The 26,374-nt window shown below is 44.4% G+C and overlaps 1 protein-coding gene across 8 annotated transcripts in view; it reads right to left on the reverse strand.

Moving 5' to 3' along the window:
• The window catches only part of PCMTD1 (protein-L-isoaspartate (D-aspartate) O-methyltransferase domain containing 1), a 61,224-nt gene extending 37,043 nt beyond the window's left edge, over window positions 1-24,181 (reverse strand). For 5 of the 8 annotated variants that reach the window (XR_012327142.1, XM_019925355.3, XM_019925359.3 and 2 more), the window contains exon 1: window positions 23,945-24,080. The gene's annotated coding sequence lies outside the window, so the exon portion shown is untranslated. Of the gene's footprint in view, window positions 1-2,726; window positions 2,807-23,944 lie in introns of all 8 variants that reach the window. The other 3 variants (XM_073794384.1, XM_019925357.3, XM_019925368.3) reach the window with 3 other exon arrangements.
• Window positions 24,182-26,374: the final 2,193 nt, after the last annotated feature.

Below are 26,374 nucleotides of genomic sequence, written 5' to 3' on the forward strand. Positions count from 1 at the left end.
GTGTTGCATACAATTTTAGAAGGCTCCTGAGTTCCTGGAGACCCAGGAGTCCACTCTAGTTTAGGAACATCTACTATAGGCAGCAGAGTCAGTCAGGTATTAACAAGGGAAATTACTTTTCCATTTTAGAAAGTGCAGTGCATCTGTGTTTCAGATCTACTGCAACAGACCAGGCACTCAGAAGGCTGGAAAAAACATCACCTTTGTCAACAGGGTGTAGCGCCCAACTGCAAAATCAGATTTCCCACACTCCTTTCTCTCTGGTCTGGTAGGAAAGAAACCGATCTGAACAGAAAGCTGAAAGGCTGTGCAGGAGGGAGGAAGTCAGGAAGGGCTTCCTGGAGTAGGAGGTACACCCTGCTGCAGTGCATGTTTCTTCAACACAAATGAGCTCACACGTTCAGCATACACGGTAATGACGTGGAGATAATGAAGGTGTGGTGGTTTACAATACATGTTCGTGTTCTGAAGTGACAGGAAGGCACAAGCTTCCACACGCTAAAGGCATACCGTGGCAGCTCATAAAGACTTCAAGCAAAAAGCTTAGAATAGAGTACCTTCCTAGGTAAGACAATGAGACGATGGGACAGTGTCTTCAAGTGATCTGGGGGACTGTGGATGCAGATGTAAAAATGCTAAGACGTTTTCCCTGAATTAAAACAACAGACTAATGAAGGCTATACCCAGGTTCATATTTTTTAATTTTAATAAAAATGACATCTATATGCAAATAAAATGATAACCCATAAGCAAATGGTCTTCCAGGGCCTGAATGTCAAAGGAGGACGATGAGCCCCAGGGTTTAAGGCTGTGAAGGACTGACTGGCTGTGATGCCAGCTGCAAACCCCAGCAGAGGTTTAGCTGTCCCAGAAATTTCCTTAGGATTGGTATTGTTTCTGCTGGTAAGCTGGCTGCACAGGCTTTGAGTGGCATGCCCCAACGCTATTTTTCCCACAAGCCCTGCTGTTTTGCAAAACATTAGGTGTTTTCAGATGTTATAGTAGAAAAACCCAGTACTTGACCTCTCAGACCCTTGAAAAGATCCTAGGAGACCTCAAGGACCCCAGAGCACATGTGGCAAGCAGCTGGCATAAACAATTACAAACTCAGATGCACAGGGCACAGCAGTTGCACAAGGTGTTAGGGGGCACCCAGCCCAGACACAGTGGGGGCAGGGGAGGGGATGGAAGGACCACACGAGTTGCCTAAAGAAGGCCTGGGAAGCAGAGACAGAAGAAAGCAGGAAAGGCATTTCGGGATGTAGAAGGGACAGGGGCAACACACCCGCTCAAACACTGCAAACAGCACCGCAGAGGTGAGCCCGGGGACAGAAAGCAGTGCTCCCGAGGCCAGAAGGACCAAGGGGCCTGGCAAACTCGCAGGCCACAGCACATGGAGCCTGGACCTCCTCCTGCAGACGGGGCAAGCCAGGGAAGGATTTCAGACAATGAGAAGCGCACTGAATGACTCAAACAGGATGTTAAGGGAAAACCAAAACCATAAAAGAAAGGGACTGTTAGAATTGGAATACATTATTTGGTCTGTGGAAGGCAATATTTACACAGTCATAACAGAAACCATGATTGCTGATTTAACTTGAATAGTCATTTAACCACACTGGGAGGATGAGAGGGAGGTAAAGGGGGTATGGGAGTTAACCCTTCATCTGTAGCAGGACGTAAAAGCTACCTTTTTAAGTTCCCTCTGGAGTGTGAGCCTCCTGGGGGGGACAGGTGAAGCCAGGAACTGCTATGCTTTGTCTGCAAGGCTCGTAGTATCACTTAACTTTCTAAACTGCGTATCTGCATTATTTGAACAAAACTGACAAGGTAAAAATGAAGACAGCTATATATATTTATTTAGACCAGAAGAAGTACAATAAAGACACATGGAGAATAGTTTCCTAAGGAATAAAAATATATTTAACAAATAAAATAAGTCTACAGCAGAAAAACCACGGAACAAAAAAGAGATCATAATATAAATAATAATTTACACTACAGAGCTTCAAAGATGTCATTTTATCATATACATTGTTCTGAAAAACTGAGTGAAAATGAATCACATAGTACATATAAATTGTATGTATGATTATAAATTACATTTTATAATATTCACTGATTTGATTATAAAAGTAGTATATGCATTTGCAGAAAACCTGAAAACCAAGTAAAATAAAAATTATTGATAAGCCTAACCTTTGAAGAGTCAGTTATTATTTACTTTCTAAGCATCAATATTCTTATTTTTTTAACATAATGTTGGTATTATACTGTATATATTATTTCAGACATTCAGTTAATGTCTTAAGCATTTATTCATGCCATCAAAAATTCTTCCAAAATTCAGGGGCGTGATATTCCATGAGACAGATGCACCAAGTAACCAATCCCCTGACTACGGGACCGTGAGATTTACACTGATTACCATCAATGTACATATGAGGAGTTCGCAAGTTAAATCTGTACTGAATATTTTGATAATTCAACAATCATCTCCTACCTTGAAATTCAGTTCATTTTTTATGAGTAAAGCAAACAGTATTTAAAAAGCCATTACAGCATTAGGTCATGGAATGTGTTTGCCAGTTGTTAATTCTGAGATAATTCCATCTCGATCATGGAAAAGTGCCAAACACAAGTCAAGAGACCAAGGTGTAGCCTTGATCCCATTGATAACTTTGCTGTATGGCTCTGGGCAACCCTCCAGAACACCACTTCCTCACCTGTGAAATGAAGAGGCTAATTCTGATTCCTAAGGTAGCCCAGGGCTCTGATTTCTCTGCTATTTTGGCATCAGTTCAACCTGCATTGAATACAACTGAGTTTTAGTTATCTAGAAATGAGCGTCTGTGCCTCAGCATTTGTTACTTCAATCACAATTTTTTCTGCCGCACTCCTGCCATTTTCTCTAACATAGAAGGGAAAAAAATTTAGGGGTGTTCAAGTCCTGCATTAAACAATAAAAGCAAAATAAGGATTCTGAGAAAAAGAAGAAAGGGTAAAGGTAGAACAGGACAAAGTGTCAGAATAAAGGACTGAACAGCTTAGGCAGTTATGTCCCAGAAGGAAGCTGCGGCACTTACTCCTCAGAACAGTTTTCACTCCTGAGGGTGGAGGAGCAAAGGGCACATTCACATAAGCTCACCTGACATGATTTCCAAGTGCTCCGAAAGCTGCTTGCCCTATGCTTTCAAAATTAGGTCTGTGACTTTATGTACCTGGCAGCGGGAGAGAACTACTGGCAGCTCCATTCAACGTCATGGTGTCTTTCAGGCAGCTCAGGGATGTTTTATGGGAGGTTAAAGCCAAGTCAAAGGAGGCAGGAAGCAAGCCAGTGGCAGACAGACGCCACGGGGCAGGAAGAGAACAGGCGGAAGGCTGACCCCTCCCCTGCCTTCCTGGCACCGGGGGCCAGCAGTCACTCCTTGTGCTCCTGTCCCCGCAGAGGTGGGGATGCAGCCCACCCAGCTTTGGGGGAAGGAGACTGGTGACCCAAACAAAGGAGAACACACTACTGGAGGGCACGAACATAGGCTCTTTCTTCCTTAAGCCTTCAAGGATCTTGCCATGGGAGTCATGGACCAAGGCCGCTTTGAGTACAGAGAGAACTGCACGGGAACCTTTCTCAATGATGACAGACAAACACGAGGAAACATAGAGAGTTATGAAAGGAAGAAAAAGAAAAAATAGGGTGAGCCAAGGTTCGCTACTCCATGCCAAAAGCTGCTGAGAACATCTAATTAACTCCACGTCCAAGGACAATGCAAAGCTTGCCCTTGTTTTACCACTAATAACACACACATGCAATTCCCTGTGTACCTCCACCTACCTGGCACTGGAGTCTGTTTCTTCAGCATCCCTACAAAGAAGCACTAACCTCATCTTACTGACGAGAACAGAGTTCAAAGACCACGAGACAAGCTCACAGCTGGCAGGGGTGAGCCACAACGCAAATCCGGTCTGTCAAGCCGTGGACCCTCCTGAAACACAACAGCTGACCCAGAGGCTCCTGACCTCTCACTCCGAAGAACCTTTCATTCTCTTAGCTGAAAAGATGTTCACTTCAGATCTCCTTCCCTCTCCTCAACCTCTCATTTCCTTTTTTTCCTCCCTTTTGTACTCTTGGTTCCAAAGAAAGAATGGATTAGAACAGCGGTCCCCAACCTTTTGGGCACCAGGGACCAGTTTCGTGGAAGACAATTTTTCCACGGACGGGGGCGGGGGCGCGAGCGGTGGGCAGCGGCAGACGAAGGCTGGCTCGGTTATCCGCCTCTCACCTCCTGCTGTGCGGCCCGCCTCCTAACGGGTCTGCAGCCTGGGGGCTGGGGACCCCTGGATTCGAGGGAAATTAAGCATCTGATGTCATTTAATGACTGTACAGCCTCGGGCAAACTGTTTAACCTGTGATCTTCAGTTTCCCTATCTATAAAATGGGAAAAATAATAACCACATCATCAATTTGTGAAGAGTAAAGAGTACGCTACATAGAAAGCTCCTAGTAATACACAAATCCAGTAAATACTTCATTTTCTTTCACTTCTATGACACAATGCACATTGCAAACTTTCATTCTTCAATCCAGAAGACCAAAGAGGGAACACAAGGAAGCACCAGTTCTGGAATCTGGCGCCGTTATCACCTAGCGAGCGGCCTCCATGAGACACGATTCTAGAGGGAGTGTGAACCCTGAAGCTGGAGCGCCAGGAAGAAAGGCAAACTGACAAGCCACTGTTCAAGCATCCACACTAGATACTCTGACATTCAGCAAGTGCTAAGATGCCTATATTCACAGGTGTGGACTTCTCAGTTACCTTCTCAGCCCCACGACTCCAGAGCTGACCCTGCTGCCTTTCCCCACAGTGCCCCTCATTCTTCTAATTCTCCCCTCCTCCCCACCTGGGACAGTGGACAACGGCATGAACTCACAGATGGACAGAGAAGCAGTAGGTGGTGGCTCGCTGAAGAGTTCAAGGTACAGGACATGAGGGGATAAAGAAATACACATTTTTTTAAAAGAAGAGATATGAAGCAGCTCAATCTGAAATTTTTTTATTTTGAAAATTACAGAACGTCATATAGCTCCAGAAGTCTCTCCTCTCCTCTTACTCAAAGATCTGAATCTATGGCCTTGTCAAACCTCTACCACTGCCACGCAGGCCCGTGGTCACTGAGCACAGCCCTAATCGTAGACCACAAACACCCTCGCTATACACCTGTGTCTGTGACCTGACAAAACCAGTCCTCGGGGAATAACCTCATCAGGTTTGAGGGTATTTACTTGCCATCTTTCCATTTTTCAAGAAGTATTAAGAAGTGCTATACTACAGTCCTCATAGGAGCCACAGCCTGCAAGTCGTTTGCCTCCTCTAACTCGGGAAAAGTCAGAATACGGAACTGGCAGCTGTGCTGTCCGCTTTCAGTCCGTTAAGTGACAATGTTCTTAGGACGTAATGAGATCGATGGGGAAGCATGAGAGAAAAGCATACGTATTTTCAGCTCCTCTTGGGTCACGCTTTCAAAGTGGGGCTTATTTGAAAAATTATGAATTCACACAGGACAATATTCAAATAAAAATAAAAGAATACTCCGAAGCAAAACTACATGGTTTGGAAACTACTCATCAGTTCAGATGATTTGTATCTGTTCCCTTCCACTAATCTGTTCCAACATTTCGTTATAAAATAAACCCGAAGATGAGCTCACGCCAAAGATGTTCTTGCTATATATTAACGCACTGTGTAGTGCAAAGACTGGCCTTGTCACACAGTCATTACATCAAATTATTTTGATGGCACCTTTAAAAACTTTCAAAAAGTCTAAGTAAGCGCTTGACTAAGCAAAGATAAAGAATGTAAGTAGGTTAACTACCGTTTTCCAGTATTATAAAATGGCATCTTTTTTTTTAACATCTTTATTGGAGTATAATTGCTCTACAATGGTGTGTTAGTTGCTGCTGTATAACAAAGTGAATCAGCTATACGTATACATATATCCCCATATCCCCTCCCTCTTGCGTCTCCCTCCCACCCTCCCTATCCTACCCCTCTAGGTGGTCACAAAGCTCCGAGCTGATCTCCCTGTGCTGTGCGGCTGCTTCCCACTAGCTACCTATTTTATGTTTGGTAGTGTATATATGTCCATGCCACTCTCTCACTTTGTCACAGCTTACCCTTCCCCCTCCCCATATCCTCAAGTCCGTTCTCTAGTAGGTCTGTGTCTTTATTCCCGTCTTGCCCCTAGGTTCTTCATGACCTTTTTTTTTCTTCTTCTTCCTTAGATTCCATATATATGTGTTAGCATACAGTATTTGTTTTTCTCTTTCTGACTTACTTCACTCTGTATGACAGACTCTAGGTCCATCCACCTCACTACAAATAACTCAATTTCGTTTCTTTTTATGGCTGAGTAATATTCCATTGTATATATGTGCCACATCTTCTTTATCCATTCATCTGTCGATGGACACTTAGGTTGCTTCCATGTCCTGGCTATTGTAAATAGAGCTGCAACGAACATCGTGGTACATGACTCTTTGAATTATGGTTTTCTCAGGGTATATGCCCAGTAGTGGAATTGCTAGGTCGTATGGTAGTTCTATAAAATGGCATCTTTCTGAAGTCCATGACGGTCACTTTATCTATAGACAGACACTAGTAAAAGCTGCATAAAACAAAAACACCTTGTTATATTTCAGTACCAACTCACATAATATCATAATTACCTTAGGGTATTTCAGAACAGGTGGTATTACCTGCACCATATGAATGAAGAAAACCAACTGAGAAAGAGTAAATTGTTCTAGATTTCCTAAATACAGAGATATTTCAGCCTTATTCATAGATCTTACGTCATGCACTACTACTAATATTCACATTATCAGAAATACAGTGACTAGAAATGCAGGTCTGAGACCCTTGAGAAATGCAAACACACACACACACCACATTGATACTATAGCTTCATTTCATTTATGGGGACAAATAGTTCTATCCTTATTTTTACTCACAACCCAGAGAAAGTTTAATAAGTTCTGAGAGATGAACTGTCGTCCTAAGACAATCATAACAATGCTACATGGGCTCTGAATTGAGTGCTAAGAGCTTCACCTTAAGTTCAAATGATTCATTTGTCATCCGTGGTTCCTTTAGTTAATAAATCTCATTTTCAGAAAACTGTCCAAACTAAGCAATCAAAATGCTTGCAAAAGCTTTTACAACTATAGCTCAGTACCTCTCTCCAGCCTGCACTGAACACTTCTTCACCACGAATCCGGCAAGATGAGCACGACACAGGCACACTGAGGAAAGGATGTCAAAGGATGGCTTCAGTGCACACAGACAGTCTCTGCTCAAGGAAATCAGTCTCTTAAATAGTTAGCATATTTTCAGAAAAAATGTTTAAAATTTACTTTTAACTTGGCTAAAATGAATTTACAGAACTAAAGGTCTCTAGTAATGTAAGAAACCGTTTCATTTTAAAATGAAATTAGACCGGTCTTCAAACTATAAACAGTAGTCAAAATGGGTGAGTAAAATCATGTTTATTCATAGCGTATTTAAAACACTACACGTTCCCTCAACAAAAAGTTACTCAAAGCAAATAGTATTACCTTACATTTGGATATTTTAATTTTTAAGTGTTTTGCACAAAAAGACTTTACTTGATGATTTCCTCATTTAATAAACAAAAACTGATAACCTAGTCTCAGGACCTCTGATAGGCACGGAGGTTACGTGCTGAGTCACAGCCCTCCGCAACGTGAGATTCTGGTCAGAATTCGACAGGAGCCACATCAACAGGAATGTAACTTAATTTCGCTTTACTCTTTGCTACCCTTACAAGGACCATTTGTAGAAGGAGTACTAGCATATCAAATCATAACTTCACATCAAGTTGTATGTTCATTATGAATCATATTCTAACAGAAAGTGCTCTTTTAAAATAAAAATTATACTTAAATAAAGGCTCATAGGATACTGTGTGGGTTCTGTGTCGGAACCCTAATTGTACAGCTTCCCAGCTATGTGGCCTCAGGACACATAATCCACCTCTCTAGGCCTCAGCTACTACATGGTAAACCCAATATTAATAATAATAACTACCTCAGGATTAGTGAGAAATATATGGGATAATCTACGTAAACTGCCTGTGACATCCCATAACACACACCATGTGCTCAACAGCTGTGTTTATGATTTAATACAGACCTACTTAGTCCTCTCACAAAAGAACATGTTTCCATTTCAAGAAACATTCATCATATGTATAGAAATCTAGCAATAAAATATAATAAAGACACATAAAATACTGTGGATGTTAGGTGCCAACTGTCAATGAGATCTCAAAAACCCTATGGTGTTTCTGAGGGAAACCAAAGCATGGAAAGATTGGGGCAAGACTGCGAGGATATATCTCGTGAGCTGGATGGAACTGGAGGAATCAATGTGAACTCATGATACGTGTTTAAAATATATACATATAAAATATATATGTGTATGTGTACACATATACATGTATATATACACACACACATATAAAAATAAGAAGCTAGAGAAAACACATATACATACATAGTCTTCCGTGTTTAAGAAGGCCTAGAAGATTGACAGCGACTGCTTTTCACTCTTGTTGGAAAAGGTGCGGAAGACATTGTGCATTTCTACCTCCCACTCCACTCTCCTATCTGTGCACACTGATCTCCCCATCCGCACACTGAGGACCCTGAGGTGTCCACTCCCCCAGTGTCAGTGGGGACTCTGGCACCTCAGCTGCAGGTTCTCTGCCGCCAGCTCTCACCATCATCCTGGGCACCTTCAACAAGCACCACGACTCCAACAACAGCAACTGTCTCATGTCTGAGAACCTGCCCACCCACTGCCCCTGGGAATCCTTATTTCATTCTCCAGGCACATCTTGCATCTAATTTGCTGATCCTTCTACCACTACACTTAACCTTCAGTGTCCCCAGTCCTTGAGCTAACTTTTTCTATAAAAGGTCAGAGAGCAAGTATTTTAGGATTTGCAAGCCATAGTTTCCATCACAACTTCTGAACTGTGTGCTTCCAGAGCAAAGGCAGCTACAAACAACTTATAAATCAAATAGTGTGGCTATGTCCCAGAAATTTTATTTATGGACCCCCGAAACCTGAATTACATAGAATTTTCACATCATGAAACAGTACTCTTAGTATTTTTCCAACCATCTGAAAATGTAAACACCCTTCTTAGTTTGCAGGTTACACAAAAACAGACAGCAGGCCCAGTTTAACCCACGGGCCACAATTTGCTAACACCCGCCAGTACCACTTTCTTCCCAGACTGAACAGGTCCCACGAACAAGTCTTCACCCCCTTACTCTGCCCCTCCTCCTGTCCCTCTCAGCCCCTCGCCCAGGCTTTCCACCTCACTCCTCCTGCGGGCTCCTGACCTTGGACAGCGTAGCCATGTCTCGGCGGGCTCCCACAGAGCAAGAGGGTTCCCGGCACCTGGCTCCCTCAGAGGCTGCCCTAGCCACTTTGCGGAAGGCAGCCTCTGGTGAAACACCTCTCTAGCATTTTTGCCTCATACCCCAGAGAGCAGATTTCTAGAAAATTCCATCAAGGAGGCACCAGAGCAACTTCTCTGCCATCCAATGAGCCAGACACCCTCCCAACAAGGCCTGGATCTCGGCGCCAGGCGGGCCTCTCCCTGGAGCGCTCGATCCCAGCCCCAGGAGTAGTGGCTGCTCCTCACACCGGTTCCATATTCTTTAGGGCTCTCTTTACTTACTAGCCAATCCCATTCCAGCTAACAATTCTTCACATTAAACTTTCCCTGTTCAAAGTACCGTGTGGTTTTCCTTTCCTGTACGAACTAGACTCATACAAACCTGAAAACCAGAAAGACTACATTCAGGTCCATCAGAGAACGAAAGACAGTTAGGCAGTAAAATGAACTGAGGATACACGAGACCCTGATACTATGCCAGCCAAAACACCCACAGTCCCATGGATCTGACGTGAGTTGCTATATCCTGCAATGACCACCCCTTTTTTTAAAACTTCCAAGTATGTGATTGTGTTTTATCTTAGTTTCTTGGCAAAATGTTAAACACTTGTCACCAGCTTTTCTGTGCTACGAGAGCTGTCCACCGTGATCACAAAGGGAAGTTAGACGGCCAACAGCAACTAGGAGTCTGAGGGCAGCAGGCGCCAATTCTGCCGTCTTAAAGTTCTTGCTCAGGGGGACTTTCCTGGGGGAGCCATGGCTAAGAATCCGCCTGCCAATGCAGGGGACACGGGTTCGAGCCCTGGTCCAGGAAGATCCCACAGGCCGCAGAGCAACGAAGCCCATGCACCACAACTACTGGGCCTGCGCTCTAGAGCCCATGAGCCACAACTACTGAAGCCCGCACGCGTAGAGCCCGTGCTCCACAACAAGAGAAGCCCCCGCTCGCCGCAACTAGAGAAAGCCCAGGCGCAGCAACGAAGACCCAACACAGCCAAAACTTAATTAATTAATTAAAGTTCCTTCTCAGGAGATCCATCACTGGGTCACACTCTTAGACAGAAGGATGCCTGGCAGCCTCAGCTACTGGGAGTCAGCTTAAACATGAGCTTGTTAACTGAAACACAACATCTTTCTGGTTCCCTTGTTTCCCCTGTATAGACTTCAATAATTATTAGCACACCTGGAAAAGGACAAAATAAAACCAATGAAAAACTCATTAAATTTCATGTAGACATGGTAGGCAGGCTAAAAATAGAGACCCACAAAGGAATGAAGGAACAGGGAAACAGCAAAGCCAAATTCTTGAAACAAATGCCTGAGATAAGCAATAGTAAAGGTTACTTTTTCTAGCCAGTGGCATTTCAAATCGAAAGAAGACAAGACCATCAAAAAACATTTATTGGAAAATGCAGTCCCAGAGTTGTAGGAACACAGAGGGAAAACTAAATATACAAACAGGCCCTAAAGAATTCAATGGATTTGTTGTATTACTCATTTTGCAGAAAATAATTTTGGAAGAAAGCAACAGTAAAAAATGGTAAATAAGCCATATAAACGTTGCAGCTATGCCCTAAAAATGTGATACGCTGAACACCAGAGAAGAGCAGGACTAGCCAGAAAGACATCCTTATGCTTCTACAGAGCATTTGGTTTTATTTTAATGTGTGTTGTGTGGGGAGGTATATGTGTTCTGGAAGAACAAAAATATTTTCGGGCTTCCCTGGTGGCGCAGTGGTTGAGAGTCCGCCTGCCGATGCAGGGGACACGGGTTCGTGCCCCAGTCCGGGAAGATCCCACATGCCGCGGAGCGGCTGGGCCCATGAGCCATGGCCACTGAGCCTGCGCGTCCGGAGCCTGCTCCGCAACAGGAGAGGCCACAGCAGTGAGAGGCCCGCGTACCGCAAAAAAAAAAAAAAAAAATTTCAAAAATAATAATCTCTAATAATTTACCTTATCCAACTACCTTACTGTCATTTTTTACAGCAGGGGAGCCTAGGGTAGAAATTTACTTATGTCTATTTACAGTGAATGCAGAGGGATAGTCTTTCTTTCCTACTGAGAACAAAGAGTATATACAACTTCTTCAAATATAAGACTCCTTCCCCCAAACTGGAAGGATTCCATGTAGCAAACTCACAAGGACCCCAGCTTCTATCTGCCAGAAAAGCGACTTAAACAGCTGTTAATTTTGTCTATGCCTTCCTCCAACATACTGCCTCAGGCTTTTGAGGGCAGGTATGTATCACTCCTTTCTCTTGCTCTGCTGATTCAAAGTCACCCTCCTCTTCAGTACAAATTTTCCAGTGCATTTAATAAATTACTAGATTAATTTCACAGGGCCACGGGTCCCCACCATCACTTCAAACACAATACACCCAAAGCCTTCTACACAGCCCTCACCCTGCACGGCAGCTACTCGCTTCAATTATTCCCACCGCTCTCAGTGAAAATTCCATTCTATCACCATCCTTATCAATTTTAGCTAGATTACTACAACTAACTTCAAGACGGTCTTCATACTTGTGGTTCTCCCATCTGTACACCATTTTGACTCACCTACCCAATACACCACTTTTGTCATTAAAAACAGAACGAAGCTCCAAAAACTCAAGAGGTATCTCCAGGATGCTACAAAAATGAGAGAAAATCCCACCTGGCAGGGCTCAAGACCACCCCCATTTAAAAACAGCAGTAGGACTTCCCTGGTGGCACAGTGGCTAAGAATCCGCCTGCCAATGCAGTGGACACGGGTTCGAGCCCTGGTCCAGGAAGGTCCCACATGCCGTGGAGCAAATAAGCCCATGCTTCACAACTACTGAGCCTGCGCTCTAGAGCCCACGAGCCACAACTACTGAGCCCACGTGCCACAACTACTGAGCCTGCACTCCAGAGCCCACGAGCCACAACTACTGAGCCCGTGTGCCACAACTACCGAAGCCCGCACGCCTAGAGCCCGCGCACCGCGACAAAGAGTAGCCCCCGCTCTCTGCAACTGGAGAAAGCCCCAGCGCAGCAACGAAGCCAAAAATAAATAAATAAATAAAAATGACACTAATATAAACGCTCTAAATCAAGCCTTTAAAAAAATTTTTTTAATAAAAATAAACACAGCAGTACTAGTTTTTTATCAGCTTTGTAATGTCATCTAAATATTTTGTTGGGGGAAGGGGTTGCTTAGCAATCACTTCACTAAGGAATCAAATGATCACAATGTGTTATTATTACCTGTATACATTTTCTATCACTGCCTTAACAAATTACCACAAATGAAACTGCCTAAAACCACACAGGTTCATTATATTACAGTCCCGGAGATCAGAGTCTAACACAGGTCTCACTGGGCTAAGATCAGGGTGCAGGCAGGGCTGCATTCCTTTCTGGAGGCTCTAAGGGGGGTTACTCTTGCATTTTCAAAAGTCTAGTGTCCAAAAAAAAAGTCTAGTGTCCGTCTGCTTTCTTTGGCTTATGACCCTTTTCTCCATCTTCAAAGCCAGCCACGTCAGGCTGAGTCCTCACTCTGCCTCTTTCTTCCACTTCTAAGGAACCCTGTGATCACACTGGGCCCATCACAGTAATACAGGACACTCTCCCTATCAAAGTCAGCTAATTAGCAACCTTAATTCCCCTGAGCCATACAGGGTAACACACTGACAGGGTCCAGGAATTAAAGCATGAACACCCTGGGGAAGAGGGCATTATCTGTCTATCACACTGCCCGAAGTCTACAACCAAATGCTGCTCCACAGGGAATTAAATCTGTACACTTGGGGCCTGAATCCATTCTACTCACCAAGACACAGGAAACAAAATAAGAGATCACAAGGGTAATCGGCGGCAAGAGAGCTCGTGGTCCTGACGGAACACGGAAGTCATTTTCTCTTACAGACAAGGCACGGCCACACCAAGACAACCCAAAGTCCCCTGAAACAACAATGACTATACTGCAGACGACTATACAAGGACTTTAAAGATGACCCTGAAAATCAATTTGAAGCACTAACTGGAAACACTGCAACAAATAAAACCATCAATTTTTTATTTGGTTATTCTTAAGGCATGTAATCATTTTCTCTTATAAATGAAAACGTATGCCCAGTCCTATAACCCTGGAGCAGTATCACAAAAAAACTCGAGCATCCCTAATATGCTACACCACTGGGCGAAGCTGTGCCTAAGCTCAAAACCACTTAGGGCTCAACCCTGCTCGATTCCTGCCCTTACTTTTAGGACAGTGGGAAGCCACTGCACAGATTCATTCTGAGGGCTGACAAAAATTCAGTTCAGCGTGAGTTAAGACCCTGTACGTGAGAGCTGGCACCTTTTCTCAGCTGTTGGTACTTGTCAGGATTTTTGCAGCAGATTCAAAATTGCTCAAACTTTAATGCAGTATGATTCCAGGTTGGCCTCAAGAGGGAGCACCCTTTTAAAAACAGACTGCCCTACAGGTGGTGCTTTGCGTGTTATCACTAAAAACGAACGGAAGACAAGCGAGCCTAAGGTGGCTCCCCAGCGACCGCGCCCCGGCTCCCTGGCTACTCCTGACCCCCCACACAATACTGACGCGAGGCTGCTCCCAAGGCTAGCCTCTCGTTTAAATGGACACTACTGCTGTGCGAGTCCCTCGCTCTGCCGAGTGACGACTGATCTCATGATACTTGAAAAGCAGTGTGTGACTCATAAAGCATTACTACCTTTATCATTAGTGCAACTTTCATTAGTTGAGCATTTACTGCATATAAAGTGGTGCCATTTTAATTCATTTAATCTTAACAAAACCCTGTGCAATAGTATCACTTCCAAGCAAAGGGATGACCTAACTTCCTTAGGAGGCAGAATGGGCTCTGAGTTCTAGGTCTGTTCTCGCACCAAGCCCTCTGTCCTTGAAGACTGCAGATCCTTTCACAGGAAAGAAAGCAGATTCAGCAGATTCAGGAAAAGGAACTAACTCTGAATCTCAGTTCATGCATCTATAAAATGAGACTAATGATACTCACCACACAAGACACTCTTTGACAAGGCTGTTGTAAAGATTAAATGAAGGGAAAGTTATACAAAAGTGTGAAAATGTTAAAGCACCAAGATATTAGCATCTCGTACTGCACCGTTCCAGGGAGCATCCGTCACACACAGGAGACTTCCTGAGGCAGCGCAGGGAATGGCAATCACACTGTGTCTGTGTGAATGGGGCCTCCTGGAGCCGTGCGCCGCGGATGTCCACGCGCACGTGCATATGCAGGTGTGGCCCCAAATACATACAGGATGTACTATCTAGGCACAATAAAACCAGGGATTATTAAACAGTGACAGCTGAACAAGTCCTTAACAAGAAACAGAAAGCTTACAAGAAGCTTTTTTGCCATAAACAATAAGGTGGCTCAACTAGTTTAAGACCATGGTGATCTCTCCCTTTCCATCAGAATCAAACCAATTTCAGGAACAGTTACAATACAGGTATTTATATAAATCACTGCAGAAAAGCCTAAATCTTTCTTTTGCCATTTCTAATTTCTCTGGTTCATAAAAGAATAAAGGTTCAAAATCACTCTATTTGCAGGAAAAAAGTCAAGTCCATTAAACCATTAAAATGGTTTAGAAGTATCTGAAGTAATTCTTTCACAATGGTATTTATAATACATGTTAAATCACTACAGACCACTGCCAGGCTTTTTCTTAAAACTAAAACTGTAGTAACTACCTTCATGTGTTCCAAAATCTGCTCTTATATTTGAGTATCAAGGTGACCATGAATTTAAAAATCCACTCTAGTCATCAAGAGACTACAATGCAGGGGGCTTCCCTGGTGGCACAGTGGTTAAGAATCTGCCTGCCAATGCAGGGGACACGGGTTCGAGGTCTGGTCCAGGAAGATGCCACATGCCGCGGAGCAACTAAGCCCGCGAGCCACGACTACTGAGCCTGCGCTCTAGAGCCTGCGAGTCACAACTACTGAGCCCCTGTGCTGCAACTACTGAAGCCGGCACACCTAGAGCCCAGGCGCCACAGCCAGAGAAGCCACCGTAATGAGAAGCCCGCGCACCGCAACGAAGAGCAGCCCCCGCTCGCTGCAACTAAAGCCCACGTGCAGCAACAAAGACCTAATGCAGCCAAAAATAAATTAATTGATTAATTTTTAAAAAGAGACTAGAATGCAAACAGGAGACTAAGAGTACCAGGACTCACAGGGGTCACAGGGATAAAATACACCATCCTTCGAAATACTGTCAAACAAAGAAAGGCTCATTTTGTGTTTGTTTTTGAGCTATGGCATTTCTAAATATTTCTTTCTAATAAACTTAAGATCCAGTATTTTAAAGACGATTACAAAAATACAATGATACACAATCAGAATAAAAGCTCTGAATTATTAAACCAGGAACAGCAATAGAGGTGGATATACTAACCCACCTACTGACACACGTGGGGCTCCCATCACCAACAGCTAAACCACTCGGCACTTGGCCGTTCATGCACAAACCACCTGACATGCTAAGCTGAGGCCCTACCACAGCCTTGGTCCCCTGGCAAAGCATCCAGGTCAGAGAAAATTCAAGCACTCACATTTTCCATGCTTCTATCACCAAATATATTTGCCTTATATGGCAGCAGGATTTATAAAGCTGGGCTTTTCTAGTTGGTGTTCTCATTAATACAGAAATCTCTCAGAATTAACTAGAGGACACTCACCCCGGGTGATTACATTCCCGACAATCTGTTTCTTTTTTATCCATATTTTCTAGTCTTTCTACAAGGAGTTCTTACTGCTATTATATGTGGCAGGATCTGGAGATGAACAAAGACAAATGACCTTTTTACCTATTATTTCTACGAGGGCCAGGAAAGTGTGTATAAGTGACCAAACGAGAATCATAGGTGTTCAGAAATGAGTCAGTGCAAACGAATCCTTGTTACAAAAACCTGAGCCATGTGGACCCAGGCAGCATATACAGTACCAGCATAAAGAGAAATGACATAGCTACCAAACACCTAAAAAACTCATTGTTTGATGCCTATCAGAAAAACACTCAAATCCCATATTTAGGACAGAATTACTGAAAAATAACAAAGAAAAGATAACTCATCCTGTTCAGTAAGCCATATCTACTATGTTTAAAAAACAAACAAAAAAAAGGCACAGCTTGGGAAACCTTAAATGACTTGTTAGGAGTAACCTGATAGACCAGCTACACAACTTTAGCAGCTGTTACACTTGTATACGATGACAGTCTGTATTTATAGCACCCTTGGTCAGAAGGAATCAAAGTGCATTCATTATTTACCTGACATCCCATCATCACCTTATGCACTTGTTATCACATTCAATTCTGACTTTTCATTATTCTTACCGTGACTTGTTATTCAATAGGATTCTGACTGACATTTTTAAGATACATGAATGTTATTTCTGTTTATACATAAAGTCTGAAAGGATTCACACCACACTGTTAAAAGGCCATTATTACCCAAACAACCCATGAGGAACAGATGTGGATGACAGAGGTTTGCTGAAGGAGGAATTTGTTAAACTTCATTTATTTCAGTAGTTTAAATCTTACACCTGAACATACAATAACACTACAGTAAAAAATTCAATGACCTCATAAAATATATTGTATTATTGGCCATGACATTTCCTTCTAGATGACACCCAGGGATCTTAGTTCATTCCCTGAACAGATTTCCTATGTTAAATATACTATTACAGGCCACAGTCCCAGAGACGAGTTTCCAGATACGGAGAACCCTTTCCAAGTACAGAACTTCTAACCGCAGGCAGAGGTGGCCTCGCGCGGAGCGGACACTGGCCCTGGGAGCTGCGGCCAATCACCACTGCCACTGCCATTCCTACTCTTCCGCCCACAGTCACCAGGGACTCCAGCAAGCATCTTCACATGGCCCGTCCTTCTCTCACCAGTCATCATCAGGCCTGAAAAGGAAACCATTTCATTCCCCAAGAAACATCCATTTCAGTTTTCAATTTTTATTTTTCCCTAGAGAGAAAGATCTTTTTATTTCTCTTCCTTCAAACGGGTGGCTCAATGGGTATAACAGTATAAAACTGGAAACAATCTAAATGTCCATCAGTAGGGAATAAGGTTAAATAAATGATAATACATACAATCTACATATGTAGCAATATATAGCAGATACTTTGAGGCTGCAAAAAGGTTTTTTTAAAGAATGAAGAAATTCTTTACTGTTATGGAATATTAGAGATACACTCAGTGAAAAATGCAAGTGAAACTGTTGCAATGACCCTCATCCTAACTGGAAAGAAGAAGAGTATTTATTCAAATTTACTCGCATACAAATAGTTTATTTTGTATCATTCCAGAGATAAGTGGCTACCTCCCAGCGGGGAGAAGGGCAGCCTGAGGAGTCATCTTCAGGCTAGAAACTTCTCACAGCACTTAAACCTTGAGCCATGTGACTGCAGTACCTATTTTCAAAATCATTTATTTTAAACTTGCTTACAACTTTTATCTTTAGAGAAGTATTTGTGATTACTTTAATCCTTTATGAAGTCGAGAGCAGGAAGACTAATAATTAGTCTGAGAATCAATCTCACTCTTATAATCATGCATTTAGTATTCCAAAAAGAAACCCCAAATGTGTCCCCCATCACCATCACCAAGATATCCTACATTCGCAACTCCTAACAGAAAGGATTATATTTTTATAAGATAAAGCAGAAACTAATTACTTAATATAATACTTATATTGTATTACTTACACTATAATACAAAATGCAGAGGCAGATATAAGAGAAATATAAAATTTTAACCTTTGCATGGTAACCATTAACCTTGATAGATTCAAAATAATCTGAAATTTCACATGAACTCTTCAGGAAGCAGACTTATGTATAATCTGTGTGAGGGCATTTCAGCTGACCAAAACGTTGGAGCTTCCTGGTGTCACAAAAAAGGAATAAATGACACTGCAGGATAGGCCCGTATCTACATAAGCACAGAGAAAGGTGTGAGGCCAGAAAGCTTATGAGAACATTGTAGTTCATTTGACAATATGTCTAATTTAACCGCATCGAAAAGAATTCAAATGTCAAACCATTAATTTTAAGAATTTATATACATATATTATACATATGTACAATTGTCAATAACTCAGACACATGCATACAAAAAAAAAACTGAATTTTTAAGAAAAAACAACTTATCATAATTACCTAGAAATGAATCTGAAAATTGAACTCATTTGATAGCCTACAACAAGAAAATCTGGTTGTCACATACACAAAATTAAAAACTCCAATAAACTATTGGGTGTCATCTACCAACTAAAGTCAAATACTACTTAAATTGCCATTAACAGGGCAGGTGACCAGAGATCATTTTCATATCCATTCACACCCATCTCCTGAGCATCCACAACACACGGTTTCTGTTTTCGAGCATTTTTTAATCCAATTACAACTGTTAAGAGTACTCAAAAACAAATTCAGAGTAGAAAGTTCTCATCACAAGGTTAAGCAACTATAATATGAATGAGAGGAGACCTTACTCGCAGGCGGGGAAGAGGAGCCCTAGCGAAATACAGCGCATCAGCAAGCCTTCCACAAGGAGGGCCTCAAAGAGCAGAGACAGGAAAGGGAGGAAACTCCGAAAGAAAATGCATAAGAAACCAGAAGTTTGAATAAAACAAGGAACCAATTGGAGGAGGAGCGCTGGGGCCACGTAATGCAGTTTTGAAAAGGCAAAGGTGAAGAACAAGGACTGTATTCCAGAGTGGATCAGGAGCCACGCGGTGCAGGCACAAAGGTCAAGAACACAAAACTGGAAGACATGCTTGGGATTCCAACTCCAGTTCACCTACCCACTAGCAACTCCCTCAGGCTCATGAACTCTCGATTTCTTCCTCTGTAAAGTGGCATAACAGTACCTACAAAATAAAACTATTACAAGGACCAAATGACACAAAGCACCCGGCACAGTGGCTGTCAGAAGAAACACTCCGTACGTTTTGGGGTTTTGCTTTGTTTGCAAGCAGGGGGAAAAAAATGATCAGGGCTGCATTTAGTACAATTAATTTGATAGCAGCAAACGATGGGATGGTAAAACCTAGAGATTCGGGACGACTCCGGTTAATGGCAGTTGAAGCAAAGGGATTAAAACTACTTAACTGCTGGGAAAATGGAAAAGAGGCAGGAGAATCAGGAACCACATGCAATAAAATGACAAATCATTTATAAGAAGGGGCCAAGTGTCAAAGGTGTCCTTTGATTTTGAGTCTAGATGACTAAGAAAATGTGAGGATCATTAATACAAACAAGTAAATGAAGGAAAAAGAATTAACTTTGCAAGGAAAACACTTCAATTCTGAATCTATTTGATTCAACATAACAAAATGACAGCACTTTAAAGAGTCTGTCAAGGAAAACAACAGAAGGCAGGTCTGAAGCTCTGGAAATAAAATGAAGCTGGTGATGCAAACTGGGACCTCAGCAAAGAGGGAATGAACAGGGGGATCCAGGGGCCTGAGGCGGCCAGAAAGGAGAAAACACAGCTCCAAAAAAGGGAGACGGGAACTGTATCTCAGGTAACACCTGTACGTAAGTCCAAGGTGCTGGCCTGTAGCAGGAACAGGGAAGACAAGGGCCTCACGACACTTCACAGTCCACAGCTCTCAGATGCTCACTGCACTTGAGGTTATACACTGAACTGACTTACTGCACTGTGGTTATTACAGGTTTACAAGAGCCCGCCCATTACTGCAAAGTGTTAATTATTCCAACTCAACCCCCAGCAGGACACAGCTACCACAGGATAATAATCGTAATTAGACTTTTTTTCAGTATCTCAAAGAACTATAACTTTTAAGTTCTTATCTCCCTTGACCTCCAACCACGGAGCTGACTCTTTGAGGGCTCCCCTTTCCCTCTGTCTACTCTGAGGGCCAACTCTCAGATTATCTCCCCTCTCCTTTGGCCTCTCTTGCATCTTAACCATTTTCTCCCTAGAAACAGAGCTATCAGGGAACAGGTCCTTTAGGCAATTCCACAAGAGTTCTTTCATACTTAGCTTTTAAATCTCATCTAGATTTTAAACTCTAGATCATAGCTGACGCTTTTGTTACCATTCATAGGCCCTAAATAGTTTATTGACGGCTACTCATAAATGTATGCCGCCCCAAAAGAATTTTTAGGCTAACCTGGAAAACTGTATTTCTCCCCGTGAGCCATAAGATCTCTCTCATTAATTTTTGAGACTATGCACACACAGAATTGGATTCCCCATCCTCCAACAGCTGCAAGTCCTAACGTATTCTAAAGACATCTTGCTAGTGCTGAATTGTTTTTTTGTATCCCACAACTATAAAACCCACTCACATCCAGTGTAAGTTGTCCAAGAGACAAGTGATGGCAGATATGCCATTTAAATGTGAATCTAATTACCATCCTTAACAAATGCCAAGAAAAAAAAGCTCAAATATTTTCCTATACGTGGGTTTCTTCTCAAATACATATTACAACTGATCATACTTTAACTTCAGTACGTGCTGTATTTCTTTAAACCACACAGTTGTCACATCTGCTGGAAAACCAAAACAGATCAATAACCATAACATTATGACATACACTCTATTAAACTGCCTGTCATGATGCAGTTTTAGGTGGCCAAAATAAATAAGCAAATTTTAATCTTTTCAGGACGCTCTTTGTATTGTTTTCATCATATTAGTTTACAAAGAGTGTAATGGTGTTCATAAAAATACTAAATGAACTAGTCTATAAGGAATAAAAGCATCTGTAAGAGCTACAATTCACTATGACATCCAAATTTTGCATGGCATCAAATGGAGTGACTGAAAACTAAAGTAACACAATGCCCCATCTACTTGCTTAATGGCATCACCTCAAGGAATTCAATATTTTATTTAATAATACACCATCAGAAACCTCATCTAAAAGATATCATTAGAGGGACTTCCCTGGTGGCGCAGCGGTTAAGAATCCACCTGCCAGTGCTGGGGACACGGGTTCGAGCCCTGGTCCGGGAACATTTCACATGCCGCGGAGCAATTAAGCCTGCAAGCCACAACTACTGAGCCCACGTGCCACAACTACTGAGCCCGTGTGCCTAGAGCCCGTGCTCTGCAGCAAGAGAAGCCACCGCAATGAAAAGCCTGCGCACCGCAACAAAGAGTAGCCCCCACTCGCCGCAACTAGAGAAAGCCTGCGCACAGCAACAAAGACCCAAAGCAGCCAAAAATAAAAATTAATAAAAATAAATAGATATTGTTAGAGTTTCACACTAATTATCCTTTAGATTATTTTTCAATACATACAATTATATTTATGTCTCTATTTGTAAGGAACGTTTCCAAGCCAAAAAAGAGAAGGAAACTCTAAGTTCGGTAATTTTGTGAGGTAATTTTCATTAATGGGGGGCAGCACAGGAGAGCAAAAAACAGGTTCTTGGATGCAGGTCTGAAGCATGAAGCATGCCTGAGTCTAATGCAGTCAGCACCACTGAAACGGCAGCGGGGTCTTCACCAGTTTAACCTCTCAGAGCCTCTGTTTAAAAATTCATATAGTGGAGAGACTGCCACCTATGTTGTGAGAAATACATAAGAAAGCGCATTCCACTACGAGCAAGGATAACTAAAAAGGCCACGGATGTTTTTTATTCCTTCTAAACAGTTTCCCGAATAATAAAATGCTACACTACTGGGCCTCAGATTTCAGGCTATACATGTTGAGAACCAGATGGTGATGACCTTACTCAGTTGTTTTCCCTGGAAGCCAGCACCAAGATGAACGCACAGCACATTTTTAATAGATACAAGGCGGTGATTCGATCAACGAAGCCTCCAGTTCTGCACGCAGAAATATCAAGTGTAGCAGAGAGCCCCTAGTTCCCCGTGCTCTTGAATAGTAAGCAGCTGCTCTCATCCCTCCACTTAACAGCTTACTCCCTACGGTTTACCTGCCTGAGACACAAACCTGCGGGCCACTGGCCTCCTACCTTTACCTCTTCGTCACACAGGGGCCAGTTCACATTTGAGGGACTGAATCTGTTTTCAACTGAGCATATGGAATTTAAGTTTACTCTGAAAAATGCACTTAAAAAAACAAAAAATGAAGTATTTTAGTAACCTGCATTATGAAGTCACCCAGGCCTCCTGAAAGCTACCATTAAGCTCTATGTAAACATATTACTCAACTTCCTAATATGTAAGTATCCCCAACTGGCAGACATTCTGAAAGTTCTACCACATTACGTTTCAAAACATTAGTTTGTAGACCTTATTAAAAGCTAACTAAAAGCTAAATGATTATACAACTATGGACGACAATGTTCATCGATTAAAATAGAGCTCTGTATGTTTTTAAAAGAATGAGGTATGTCATAAAATGGAGAAACAACCATGAGTAGAACTGGCCAATAAGAACTATATACTACATATGATCCCAATTTTGTTCTTTTTGTTTTATTGAAGTATAGTCGATTTACAATAACGTGACAACTGTGTTTTTAAACTGTATTTATTACACGCACAGACAAATCCTTAATGGCTAAACACCACACTCGCAGACTGGTTCCCCTGGGCAGTAAGCGGGGGGGGGGGGGGGGGGAGATGGGGGGGGGGAGATGGGTGAGAGGCCGGCGCGGCGGGAGGACACACTTCGTCACTGTGCGGCTGCGCTGTGTTTCCTTAAAGAGCACATAGTACTTCTGCAACAATGATACATAACAAACTAAGAGCAAAAACTATCGGGTAAGACCGTACTTCCTCCTCCGTACCCAAAGGATGCCAATGTGTAATATAAAAAACACAGGATCTCTAAATTTTAAGAAGAGGACAGATGGAAACACAGTTCTGGAAGCGGGGAACAAACAAAAAAATAATTGGATTCGCAAAATTTCTCCCCGTGTGGTTCCACGCCTGGGTCCCCTCTACTCCGGCGGTGGACGAGCCCGCACTCTACAGCAGTAACCGCCCAACCAAGACCCGAAAACGAGAAAAGGCGGCGCCGCTCCAGCCCCCGAGAGCCCCGCCAGCCGCAGCGCCGAAGCCGCGCGAGGCGCCGCGGGCAGGTCCGCCTCCTCCGAAGCCGACAACAACAAAGTCGCGGCGGCGGGGCCCGGGCCCGGCCCCCCGGCCCTTCCACCTCCTTGGACCCCGCGGCCGCCAGCCTCCCTTCAGCACCCAGGCCCCCTCGAACCCTCAGCCGCCGGCCCCGACCTCCGGCCCCTCGGCCCTTCCGACCTCCCGGCCTCCGACCCCGGCCCCGCGGCCCTTCCGACCTCCAGGCCCCAGACCCGCCTCCAACCCCGGGCCCAGCCTCCCCCGAACCCTCGGCCGTGCGGCCCAGACCTCCCTCCCTCCCGGCCCCCGACCACCCCCTGACTCCCTCAATCCCTCGGCCCCCTTCGGCCCTTCCGGCCCCTTGGCCCCCGACCCCGCCCCCAGCCCGAGGCGACTGCCTTACCTGTGGCGAGGCGGTCGGTGGGCCCGCCGCAGCGGGCGCAGGTGAGGCGCTGGGACTCGGCGGGCTCCGCGGCAGCCGGCGCCGCCGCCAAAACAACACGTCCGCCGCCGCCGCCGGGGGGAGGGGCGGAGCCCGGACGCTGGTTGGGGAAGCCCGAGCGCCGCGGCCTCCGAGCCGGCGGGGACCGGGCATGCGCGGACGGCGGCGGGCGCGAGGGCCGCCGCGAGGACGCTGAAATCAACAAGGCCCGGGGACGCCCCATCCGACTCCGCCCCTCGACTCGCCCCGCCCCTAGCCCAAACCACGCGAGATCTCTACGGAGCCCGAAAACATGGAGGCAGAGAGAGATCCCGCGAGAGCAGCCGCCGCGTAGCCGCCGCCGACGCCACCGCCCTCGCCCCCGCCTCCCCGCGTGGGGCGGCTGTTTCCGGAGCTTGGACCGGCGAGTGAGCTGGTGCTGCTCAGCGGTTCCCGGCGGCGTGTGGGCGCTTGTCTGTCCGCCACGGCAGGCGGCTTCCACCCCCTCGGGCGGCGCCGGGAGAGGAGGCGAGGCCGAGGGCTGCCTGGCGGGAGGGGTCTGCCCGCGGCTGCCGGCCTTGCAGACTTGCGGACCATGTCTGCGGGCTGCCTCCGCGGGTGAACAGTTAGAGCGCCCTGAATGCCGTGCTGCTTCCCACCGTGGCTATCTGTGTGCAGAAGCGTTTAAATCAGATACTGTTGGCGGAAACCCTGCAGGCGAGGTCAGAGCCCTAGGGAGGAGCTCGCAGACGGAGCAGAGTTGCTAAGAGCTGGTCGGCGTTCAGTTCAGCAACTGTGTTTGCAGTGAATGGAGTGTAAATGCAGGTCCGGCGGCCGCTCCGCTCCTCCTGCAGTCTTTCTGTCTGCGGTGTCCTTGACCCCTGCATTCCTGGTCCCGGGCCCTAACTGTGTACTCACCGTGATGGGGTCACGGAACAGTCTTAAAGGGTTCGCTTTCTGAAATTCCCAAGCAGGAATTTCTGCACCCGAAAGTCTCCTACTATAAGCTAAATAAGTAAAAATGGTCAAGTTAGGAAAATAGCTGAAATCATGAATCACCTGCCACACCTCTTTTCTCCCCTTCATTTCTTTATGCATTTTCTTTGCTTTCCCCATTCTGCAATAGGAATTTTTCAGAGTTCTAGACTTTTTTTTTCTTCTTCCGCAACTGCATTAAACTTGACCACATGTCATTTTTAGTAAGACTACCAGTAAGGATGTAGTTAGCAAACGGGACCAAGTGCTGTTCTTGTGGGTGAGTGATTCAACAGCAAATCGGCCGACAGCTCAGTGTCTTCCTGGGGTTCTCCACCCTCAGACCATTTCTGATTACGCCTGCATTTAGCACTTCTCGTGCATAATTTACTTCTGGTGAGTGTGTGCCTTCCTACTGATGTGTAATCCACAAAGTCTGGGCGCAGGCCTATGGTGTTCCCTGCTGCTCTCCAGCACCCAGTACAGGGTCTCCTGCAAGACTGGTCCTCTGCAGTTGTTGAATGGCTGATATAATTTTAAATTATCCCGTCATCCAGAATTATTTAGAGATTTGTTTAGACTTTGATTAATGTAGATGCCCACAAGACAATTTATTCCTAGAGCTCTTGGTCCAGTTTTGCAGCGAGTGTGGTCCTGGCAACGGGAAAGTAACACTTGCTGCAGTAACTTAATTCTTCACACCAGGTTGCTTCAGTTTTAATATTAAGCAGGAGATAGCCAGAGTGCATACTTCATGAATACAGAATCCTGTGTAGGCAGGAGCCTTGTAATATCGGAAATGCTCTGTTAGTTGCACGCAGAGGCTGTCGACTGAAAAAAAAATGCACAAAGTGAGAGTTGTGAGTTAAGTTTTATTCGTGGGAAGATCAGAACTCTAGCCCGGGAGACAGCTTTTCAGATAGCCCTGAGAAGCTGCCCCGAGGAGGTAGGGGACGGTCAGTGTTATACAGGTTTTTAGTGCATTGGGCGCACACACGTTTTGGCAGAGGTTTGCCGCTAGTCACGAGGAGCAGATGTCACTGCTTATGCTTTTAGTGCTTTTCTAGGTGTGAGGAGATGCAAGAATTGGGCTCATGAAATCTTCTGAGACTATCTGACTGTCTGAAAGCCTGTTCCGCCAGTTTTTCCCGGAGCACAGAGCGCCTCATTCCTGATCTCCAACCTGAGCTCCTTTCAGGGGGTGCTGAAGGTCAGCAGCTGCAGCGGCTCATGATTTAATCCTTGTAGATGGCGAATGCCAGTGTGTAGTTGGCAGGGCATTCGGCAAATGCTTATTAAACTAAACCAAATTCAGAATACAAACTACTGTCACCATCCTGGAGTTCACATTTCCCAAAGTCATGGCAAGAGTTGTTGCATGTTCTCTTCAGCCTCAGGATTGGAGGTCTTCGTGTGTTGCCCAGATTAACCTTAAAT

Source organism: Tursiops truncatus, chromosome 17 (genome assembly GCF_011762595.2).
Source record: "Tursiops truncatus isolate mTurTru1 chromosome 17, mTurTru1.mat.Y, whole genome shotgun sequence".
In the NCBI taxonomy this organism is placed as follows: domain Eukaryota; kingdom Metazoa; phylum Chordata; class Mammalia; order Artiodactyla; family Delphinidae; genus Tursiops; species Tursiops truncatus.